The sequence below is a fragment of the Pantherophis guttatus genome, chromosome 3 (assembly GCF_059756535.1).
Source record: "Pantherophis guttatus breed Tessera chromosome 3, ASM5975653v1, whole genome shotgun sequence".
NCBI lineage: Eukaryota > Metazoa > Chordata > Lepidosauria > Squamata > Colubridae > Pantherophis > Pantherophis guttatus.
The window spans coordinates 35,530,052-35,540,917 of NC_142065.1; the positions used below are offsets into that span (position 1 = coordinate 35,530,052).

Here is a 10,866-nt window from a genome sequence, read left to right on the forward strand (position 1 = left end):
GTCGCTGCCGTTAAATTCCCGACCGTGGAATCGTGTCATCCCAAGCGGGGTTGCAGTGCTGACCAAGGGATAAGGAAGACCTTGCTGCCCAAAACATCTGGAGAGGGACAGTTTGGGGGAAACGGACTGCGTTACAAACCGACGGTGTGACTCCGCTGTCGCTCTTGCCGTAGTTTTACTGCAGTGTTTGTTGTTCAACCCCAGCAGTGCCTGTTCAAGCCTCCTCCGCGGTGTTAACAAGAGGCTATTTTACCTGCTTTACAGGCGGGAAGTAACCTGGCCTTGTTTCCGAATAGTGAGGAACTGGAGGATGGCACCTCAGATTGATTGATTTTATTTTATTTTATTTTATTATTTTAATTTATTTTATTATTTTAATTTATTTTATTTTATTATTTTATTTTATTTTATTATTTATTTTATTTTATTTTATTATTTATTTTATTATTTATTTTATTATTTCATTTTATTTCATTTCATTATTTTATTTTATTTTATTATTTTATTTTATTATTTTGATTTGATTTGATTTTAGGAAATTTATATCGGCGTCTATTCGCACATGGCGACTCAAGGCGGCTTACTAGAACATAGAAACCTCATATATAAAACACTAAAACTAATAAAAGAGAATAATCATGTACTAAAATAATATAATAACATAACCCTGGCAACAACACATTACATGAGCCATTTAATGGGCTTCATCCCGCTCTGTGTTCCCCGGATCCACTGGCAGAACCAGTCTTCAGCGCCTTCCGAAAGAGTTAGTGTGGGGCCCACTCTAATCTCTGAGGTTCCAGAGCAGTGTTTCTCAACCTTGGAAGCTTGAAGATGGGCGGACTTCAACTCCCAGAATCCCCTAGCCAGCAACGCTGGCTGGGGGATTCTGGGAGTTGAAGTCCGCCCATCTTCAAGCTTCCAAGGTTGAGAAACACTGTTCCAGAGAAAGGGAGCCACTATGGAGAAGGCTCCTCTTCTGTCCCACCAAGTGTATCTCCCTAGGGCAGTGATGGCTAACCTTTTTGCCATTGTGTGCCAAAAGCGGGGATGTGTGGGGGTTACGCATGCTCATGCCCAGACCCATAATTCAATGGCCCCCCCGCGCATGCACGCATGACCCCCCCTGCGCTCCCCCTGCTTTTGGCACAGTGGGCTTGGTAGGCCCGTTTTTCTCCCTCCCCAGGCTCCAGAGGCTTTCTTGGAGCCTGGGGAGGGCGAAAACTGCCTTCCCCCCCCCCAGAGGCCAGAAACGGCCCATTTCCCGACTTCGGATGGGACTGGAAGGCCCGTTTTTCACCCACTCCAGGCTCCAGAGGCTTTCTAGGAGCCCAGGGAGAGCAAAAATGGCCTTTCCCTGCCTTCCGGTGAGCCCAAAAATCAGCTGGCCGGTGTGCGAATGCATGCTGGAGCTGAGCTAGGGCAACACTCGCGTGCCCACAGATATGGCTCTGTGTGCCACCTGTGGCACGCATGCCATAGGTTCGCCATCACAGCCCTAAGGGATGGGATCCACAACCTTCCTTGCCTCCCTGCTCTGGTGGGGTGAGTAGATGTGACCGGCAAGAGGCAGTCCCTCAGATAACCTGGTCCTAAGCCATGAAGGGCTTTAAAGGTGACAACCAGCACCTTGAATTGCATCAGGAAGCAAATTGGCAACCAATGTACCTCCCGCAGGAGACATGATACATGTGCACACCGAGGTCTGCACAAAACCATGCGGGCCACTGCATTTTGCACCAACTGGAGCTTCCAGATGCTCTTCAAGGGCAGCCCCATGGAGAGTGCATTGTACTACAGTGGTTTAAAGCACCCTGTTATTAACACAGCTGCCTGCAATTTACTGCTGGTTCGAATCTCTCCAAGGCTCAAGGTTGACTCAGCCTTCCATCCTTTCTAAGGTAGGTTAAATGAGGACCCAGTTTGTGGGGGCAATAAGCTGACTTTGTATAAATATACAAAAGTATGAAGGCTATTGCTGAATGCACTGTAAGCCGCCCTGAGTCTCCGGAGAAGGGCGGCATATAAATCAAATTAAAAAAAAAAAAATAGTGAAGACTGGAAGTGACTAAGCATGAGTGACAATGCTAACTAGCATTGACTCTGATTTGATCTCCACGTGCTTAGGCAAAAAATGTTAGCAAAGAATGATTCTTCCAGTTTGGGCCAGAAACCAAGAGATTGCAAATTCTAATCTTTTCTTAGTCATGAAAGCCAGCTGGATGACTTTGGGCCAGTCATTCTCTTTCAGCCCATGATGTCAGGCTCAGGTAACAAGTCAGTCAATTCCTGTTACAACCAAATGGATCAACACTTGATCCTTAAAAAGTATGGATTTGAATGAAAATGCTAGGGGAAAAAAACTTCTTCAAGATGCTCAAAATGTTTAGCATATTGAAACTGTTGAAATCAGTAAATTAGTCTTCAAACTCATATATCAGATGGAAATAAGACATCAAAATTTAGCAATAGCTTGGCTGCCTTTGTTGAGTCCTCTTTTCCATTAGGACAATGTTTTCCGTCTTAGCGACTTTAAGATATGTGGACTTTAATTCCCAGGCTAAATTTCCCCATGCTGGCAGAGGAATTCTGTTCAGCACCCATGGCTACATATGTTAAGGGCAGGGGTGAAATGTAAAATTTGTTACTATCGGTTCTGTGGGTGTGGCTTGGTGGTGGTGGGGTAATGTGACGATGGGCGCGGCCAACTTTTTTTTTTACTTTTAAAAGCATTTTTTCTACAACCTTAAGAGGTTGCAGAAAAAAATGCTTTTAGAAGCCTCTGACGATCAGGCAACTCAGCTGGGATCGCCAGAGGCTTTTAAAGGCTTTTTTTTTTCCTACAGCCTCTTCTCAGCCTTAGCCAGCTGAGCCGCACGATCATCAGAGGCTTTTTTTTTTTACTTTTAAAAGCATTTTTTCAGCTGAAGAAATGCTTTTAGAAGTAAAAAAAACAGCCTCTGATGATCACGCGGCTCAGCTGGGCATGGGGGAGACGCAGGGATTTTTGCTACTGGTTCTCCGAACCACCCACCACCATCGCTACCAGATTGGGTGATCCGGTCCGAACCGGGAGCATTTCACCCCTGGTTAAGGGGCAAAATATTTGTAGATAAAGCCAGATTTCACTTTCTTGCCACCTTGGAAGCTTAATTAAACAAACCATGGATTGCACATAAACCATGTAAGATTAGTGTTAATAATTAGAAAGATGAGCCTACCAGCATTTAACCATGCTCATAGAAATTGCCAATAGTTCATTCAATCAGTTATGATTTCTTTGAATCTCTCAGCAGCACTAACTGGAAAGTTGTGTTTCAAAGTAGTATCCCTTTTTAGATAAGCGCGCTCTATAGTCTCCTGGATGATTGTGTTACTTTCAAATATTAAAAGTAAACTGTGTGCCTGAGTATATGTGGATGTAACACTGATTCTACAAATCAGAGAGGGATGTATTAGTCTTGTAAGTCTTCCTCTTAATTCCTGGTTCATACTGTTTTATTCTTAAGGATTAATGCTAAACCTTCGCTGTCTTATTTTCCAATAAGCCCTTGATGACCTCTCTCCTTTCATGTGTCTAAGATCAATTCTAATAAATCAGTAGTATTTTTATTTGTAACAAATAAGTATGCACCAGATCTGCATAAGCAAGTATTTTACTTTCCATTTTTCTTGACCATTTCTTGGGTATAGTCTAATTCTGCAGTGAATTTTCCCTTTCATTTTTGCATTAACCAGTTTACAATTTTTTGACAGGAAATTATAAGTCTTCATCAGTTAAAACATTGTCAGTCTGTAAATTATAAATTTGTGCCAGCTAAACCAAGTAAAGTTGGTTTAGTTTCACAAATCTTAGGCTAGTTATCTATTATAGCAATATTTTGATAGAAAATTGTAAATCTTTTATGACTATAATTTATTAAAAAACACCTCTATTGGTGTTTGTAGCATAAAATCTGAAGATTGGGATACTTTAATAGCTATATGTGGTGTTTGTTAGGTTTATACTCTACTTTTCCTATAAGATTACTTAGAATTATAACCAATGTTTGTCATGCAAAATCAGGAGCCAGTATTTGTAAGCAAAAAGCAAAAAATCTCTTCGACCTAAACCTGTGTTTGCTGTATTAAATTCATCAGTACAAAATATATGACTTTTCTCTCTCCCTTTTTCTAGCAAACATACAAATTAGTTATTCAAACCAGTGATGTCATTTTCTGGCCATTTTTAGTAGACAGAAAGGGCAAGGAAGCATTGTTCCCAGAGCCTAACGTTATAAAGCACTGCCCATTTCTCCAAATTTGGACCATTGCCAACCCTTGATACTACTAAATTCCTGGATATATGAGATAGTTTTTCCTTACAACCCATTTATTTTTAAAAAAATTATACACATTTTAAAGAATATAATAAGCTATATTTCTTTATTGTGCCCTGTCTACCATGAAAGTCAACCAAAGTGGTGAAGTCAGCATTGCCTAATGTAATGTCCTCCAGATATGTTGGAATGGCAGTTTCAAGAATTCCAGGCTGTGTAACTGTTCAAAGGATTTGGGGGAAGCTAAGCTAGAAAAGCTGTGTTAGCTAAAAGAAAACATCTTAAGATACCAGGGAAACAGGAGTACATTGGTATACTCCTGTGAGTCAAGCTTAGTGTGAACTCTTTCTGACACATTCCTTCCTGTGGTAACAATATGGAAGTGGTTTACTATTGCCTTCTTCTGACATGTTGTGGGTAGTGAATAATTCCTAATTAGAAAGATGTGGAGATGGGGTGTTAAACTAATTTGGATACCCATATTAAGGCCTCTGAAGACCAACATATGAAAAAAAATGATCCATTTTGTTTATAAGGCAGTCTACGTTATAAGGTAGTCCTCGACTTACAACAGTTCATTTAGTGATGATTCAAAGTTACAACAGCACTGAGAAAAGTGACTTGGGACTGCTTTTCAGACTTACGATCATTGCAGCATCGCCAGAGTCACATGATCAAAATTCAGATGCTTGCCAACTGACTCATATTTATGACGGTTGCAGTGTCCCAGGGTCATGTGATCCCCTTTTGTGAATTTCCAACAAGCAAAGTCAACAATGAAGCCAGATTCATTTAACAACCATGTTACTAAATCAACAACTTCAGTGATTTACTTAACAACTGTGGCAAGAAAGGTCTTAAAATGGGGCAGAATTCACTTAACAAATGTCTCACTTAGCTACAGAAATTTTGGGTTCAATTATGGTCATAAAACAAGGACTACCTGTATGAAGAAAGAGTGCATGTATTTTATAACTCTGAAACTTGATTATGCCTAGTGACTTCTGATGTACACTAAAATAGAACTTGCACCTCACCCACTATCTTTCTTGTGCTGTGACTTTATAATTTACAGCATACTATTTAATTCAGAAATGGATTAATTAATAATTAAGAATACTGAAGTCTGAGAAAATAAAAGCTGTGATCATGTTGTTTTTGACGCCTAGCAGCCATATAGATTTTCTTCATGAAAAATCTCTATAGAATCCTTCCTATACAATCTAAAATCTCTATCAAAGTTTGATGGAAAAATACGGTAATCAAATTTGGGCAGGTCACAGCTGTTTGTTAGAATAGTTCCAGGCACTAGATGGCACTGGGTACTTGATCACAGAATTATGCTAGAGTCTAAGTTTTTAAAAAAAATATGGGAAAAAGTAATGATAAATTAAACAAGATAATGAAAGGATAATGTTATTTCTGTAACAAAAATGCTCAGAATAACTAAGCAATAGACTTTTAAGTGGTAGTGTTTGAAAATGCAAGCTAGCTATTAAGGAACAACTATAGAATGAAGGGAAACACTTTCAAATTTAGAGACAGATACTAAGAATACCATGAACTAGAAAAAGAATCATTTGCTTGGAGGAAATTAAAATTGATTGCTTCCTTGATGTGTAGATCAAGCAGATATATAATATCTGGATATATAATCAAAGAAGGCAAGTGTAGAAAGTAGTAGTAGTATTTACATATTTGGTCAATGACTAGCAAAAGATTGGCCTAGAAAAAGATTGGCAAGTTTTAAAGAAGTAAAAGAACAGATAAAGCATAAGAAAGGTCAGAGAATTTACTAGATTATCCTTTAAAGAATTGAAAATTCTCCTGGGAAATTGGTTGATGAAAGCATTAGTCTGTTTAGATGCCAGAGATTGATCCAACTTAATGGCTGCATGGAAATTTGCTTAAAACATAAAAGTAGAACAATATAGTAGAAGTGCTGAATTTGTAATTAATGTTTAATCTTAATTTTGCAAAAGAAAAATTATGGCATTGCATTTCAAATTACCACCCTCTCCATGCTTTCTCAAGTGCTAGACTATTTTAGCTTTTTCCTGAATCAGTGTCTTTTTGAGGGAAATTTATATTAGAAATTCACTTTCCCCCACATTTATCTACAAATCTATAGATTATGTATGAGAAAACAAGCAAACACTTAGCACTGCTAATCTCTCAAAGACCATTAATTTCCAAAACAGACAGTGTGCTGAAATCCACTCTGTTATTAGCCACAATAAAACCACACAAACTATTTATTTCCAGCTGACATTTAAACCTACATGTAATTGGTAATGATTTCAGTCATCAAAAGCATAGTACTTGGGCAGGATTTTTCAAACTTTTTCAGGTCAAACTGTTACTTTAAAAAAATCTGCCTTCCTACCTTTTAGACACAGAGTGATGATATATCATGTGCAAAATGCCCTTGGGGAGAAACTTCTGCATATCAACTGACAAACCCCATTCTTTCTACTGTATCTTAGAAAAATTACTATGGACACCACCAACCTACTTTCGATTAAACTTTTTCCCCTATTCTTTACAGAACCTCATTACTTGCTTGCAGAACTCCAGAGTTCCCTGAAATTTAAATAATCTGAGAACCCTGGCCTAGGGAACAGAATATGCTTACTTGTTTCATCCAGATGACTACCTGTAAGAAGAGGAGCGGAAATACCATGTCCCTTTCCTGTAAAGCAACAGCAGACATATTTTTCTTTTTTAGCGATTAATTAGGGAATGTTCTAATTTTATCCTTTAATCTAGCAATAGATGTTATTAGAAGATATTTCAAGCCTGAACAAGAGTAGGGAAAAGAGATGGAAAGAGGAAAAGAGGTTGACTAGGTATCCATGACCCCTTGTTTTATGTATATCTCACCTTTCCACATTGTGACTGTCCCACTTATTACTATTTGAATCCTTTAGGGAAGTTTAGCTTTTATTTGCAAACACAGCAAGAAGTCTAAAGAAATAAATGTAATCCGACTAGTTCCAGAAGTCAGACTGGGAAAATGTTTTAATAAAGATTTTTCACATAATTCATTTTTTGTATTTCATGCTCCAGTGCACATCAGAAATAGAAATAATATGCAGTCAACAGAATACACAAACTAGAACTGGTATGTCTTCTTTTATCAAAATATATACTGAGAAAGCAAGATGAATTGTTTTTAATTTACCCACTGAGCCACGGTGGCGCAGTGTTTAGAATGCAGTACTGCAGCAGGCTACTTCTGCTAACTGCCGGCTGCCTGCAATTTGGCAGATTGAATCTTACCAGGCTCAAGGTTGACTCAGCCTTCCATTCTTCCGAGGTCAATAAAATATGGACTCAGATTGTTGGGGGCAATATGTTGACTCTGTAAACTGTTTAGAGAGGGCTGTAAAAGCACTGTGAAGCGGTATATAAGTCTAAGTGCTATTGCTATTATTAAGAGAAGTAATTAGTTTGAATTAACTAAATCTAAATAGATGTAAGATACAATCCTTCCGTAACTGAATTATAACATCATGCTAAAACCCTTTTTAATTTTTTTATTGAAATATGACAAATATGTCAGTTTTGCTATATGTAGGTTGAATGACAAGTATAGTAATGCTTCCAACGGTATAGACTGACAGCAGATGGCAATACTGATGCACCAAAAGCTCTGATGTGTTCCTTAGCATCTTTCTTTCACTTTAGTTGGGAAGAAACTATTGTGGAAAAAGATTGTATTTGCTATCCTGGTGAATATCTGTAGCTCAGGTGTATGAGGGTAAAGGTTCATTCTCCTAGCCTGGTAACGAAATGTTCGGAAACCAATCCACAAGCTCAGAGAATGAACCTTTACCCTCATCCTATACCTGAGCTACAGATATTCACCACTATAGCAAAGCTACAAGGGCGTGCAATGCTTAAACTTGCTCACCACTGGGAGACTTTCGCTGGGAGACAATCATCGACCCACGAACAGCTACACTTCCTCCTATATGAAGATGTTACCTAGTCTGGTAATGAAACGTTCGGAAACCAACCCACAAGCTCGGAGAACGAACCTTTACCTTTAAAGATTGTATTATTTGTGAAATGGAAGTCTGCAGAAAAGTATTGAGCAATGTGCTTTAAGTATTGTGCCATGATTGAATTTTGACTGCCAAAAGAGTCCCTCCAATTGAAATTCGCTGCTGAATTATGTGGTTTATCTAATGAGTATGTTGATGTTAAATACTGTGCATTGCTAGGTCAAAAAATAGAAAGATGATGGACCTGGAATAGCTTGTTTGTATGAACAGCAATGAAGTGAACACCTGTGACAGTAACTGACAAGTTTCACATGGGAAAGGTTGATGAATAGATTAACTAACAGTTCACTTAAAGAGAAACTGCTGTCAAGCTTCACATTTCACAGGAAATATGTTATTGATATTCAATATTGAAAGATGTGTACAAAATGAATTCCTTGCATGCCAACGGCAGACATATATAGCAAATATACATTTATTTATTTATTCACATAAATTTGTACATATTTACATAGATTTAAAGAACACCCAATTCTGGATCTTTTACATATCAAAGCCAGAAAAATAAAAGAACAGGTGTATCCAGAAAAACCATACAAAACAGACTATATGGATCTTTGGGGAATAATGTCAGGGTGCAGGATCCATGTCTAAGAAGAAGCTACATTAATTCTGATCAAAAAAGCATGATCAATGCCAGCTCTGTATTGTGTCCTGGCCTGAAACCCAACAAGAATGGGTCCAGATCATCTATTTTCTTCAGGATACTCTGGAACTGTTGCATCACAACTTTTTCAACAATCTTCCCTAAAAAAGAAGGTTGGAGACTGGACAATTGTTCAGAATTATAGCTTCTTAAAGAGGGAACATGCTACTGTGTCCTTCAGAGTCACAGGGACCACCCCATTCCTCAAAGAAGCTAATGGATCCAACCACAAGTCACCTCCCAAGCAGTTTTAACCACCCAGGAAGAACCTAGCTCTTATAGTTTCCCAGCTCGCAATCTGAAAGACCTGCCCATTGATCATCATAAAAATTAAAAAGAACAGCAAGTATAAATATTCCTTATTCTACTTGAAGTAAATTATATAGTTCTTTACAAGTGATATTTTATTAATTAGTTTTGCCAGTTTTAGTAGTAATCCATAACATACATAGTATGAATAGTTTTTATAATTGTTTCCCATTATCTATGTTATATTTCTCTTTTCCAATAGGCAATTAGATTCATTATGTTGGATTAGCAACTGGGTTACAATAATATACATAGCAGAAGTACTCTTCACTTTGGCCATATTTGAGAAAGCTTGTTTTCAGGAAGGCTGAAATTGATATTAAAAAATTCAGTTGTTTAAATTTAGTTTAACTGTACAGAAAATAAACCAAATATAAAACTTGTACAAAATTAATTCAGTTCTAATCTTATTTTCTTTATATTCTGGTAGATGCTAAGACAAAGCCTGTATGGGGAATATGTCTGACCTGGGGATGCGGTGGCGCAGCGGCTTAATGATGCTGAAACTGCTGGCTAGAAATGGTTTCCACTCCAGCGGTTCAAGGCCAGCTCCACAAGACAGGGTGAGCTCCCGTCGCTCATACCCTAGCTCCTACCCACCCAGCAGTTTGAAAGCAAGCAATAAATAGGTACCATTTTGGTGGGGAAAACCTTGCTGCGTTCGTGTGTGTGCAGAAAGCAGAAGTTGGCATTGGACCTGGCCGACATGAGGCAACATAATACGAGGCGAGGCAAGACTGGCAGAGGAGCCTGGAAGAGCCAGCAACCTGAGCTCTGCTAGTCAGCTGGTGTAAACTAGTTTTCTCCCTTTGGTGCACCAAGCATAAGCAGGCAAATGCTGAACAGAATGAACTAGCGATGAAGGCTGTCAAGACTGCATTGTGTCTAGCATTTGTAAATTTCCCTGACATTGTATGCTATACACTAAATAAATAAATGTCTGACCTTTCTGCTATTACTTTGCAGACATGAAGGATCCTATAATTTGACATACCTTCAGCTCTCAGACCATGTATTTAAAATGCATTTAAATAAACTGCCACACAAGAGTTAACTACTGGTTAGCAGGCATCAGATCTATTATGATTGTAAAAAAGTAGACTATAACTGAAAATGGCCTGTATTATCAATCAGAGTGGTCTTCTTTAAATTAAATTATTGTTTCTAAGTCTACAGATTCCCATATCATTTAAAAATAAAATTTATAATTTCAGAAGACAATTTTAAACATTTTTGTTAAAATATACAGTGTACTTAATCTCTTAATAAGAATAGTACAATGCATTTCTTATCAAGTTAACTATTTATTAGTCAACTGAAACCACCACTGGCTTCAAAACCATTATATTTACTCAATGTATATATTTATCTTCTATTTTTATCTATTTGACTTTTTAATGGGCGTTCCCATCCTTGTCAATTATTGCAAATGAATATGGTCAGAAGCTTCATTTTGTACAGTATGTGGATAGGTTAATATCATATTTGGCTATGAATTAAATAAAAACTCCCTTAAGTTGCA

The 10,866-nt window shown here is 37.9% G+C and overlaps 1 long non-coding RNA gene across 1 annotated transcript; it reads left to right on the forward strand.

The window, feature by feature from the left end:
• Positions 1-23: 23 nt before the first annotated feature.
• On the forward strand, positions 24-10,866 carry LOC148114544 (uncharacterized). The gene is made up of 2 exons (XR_015733007.1): positions 24-144; positions 9,775-10,866. It is a non-coding gene; the product is annotated as an uncharacterized LOC148114544 (long non-coding RNA).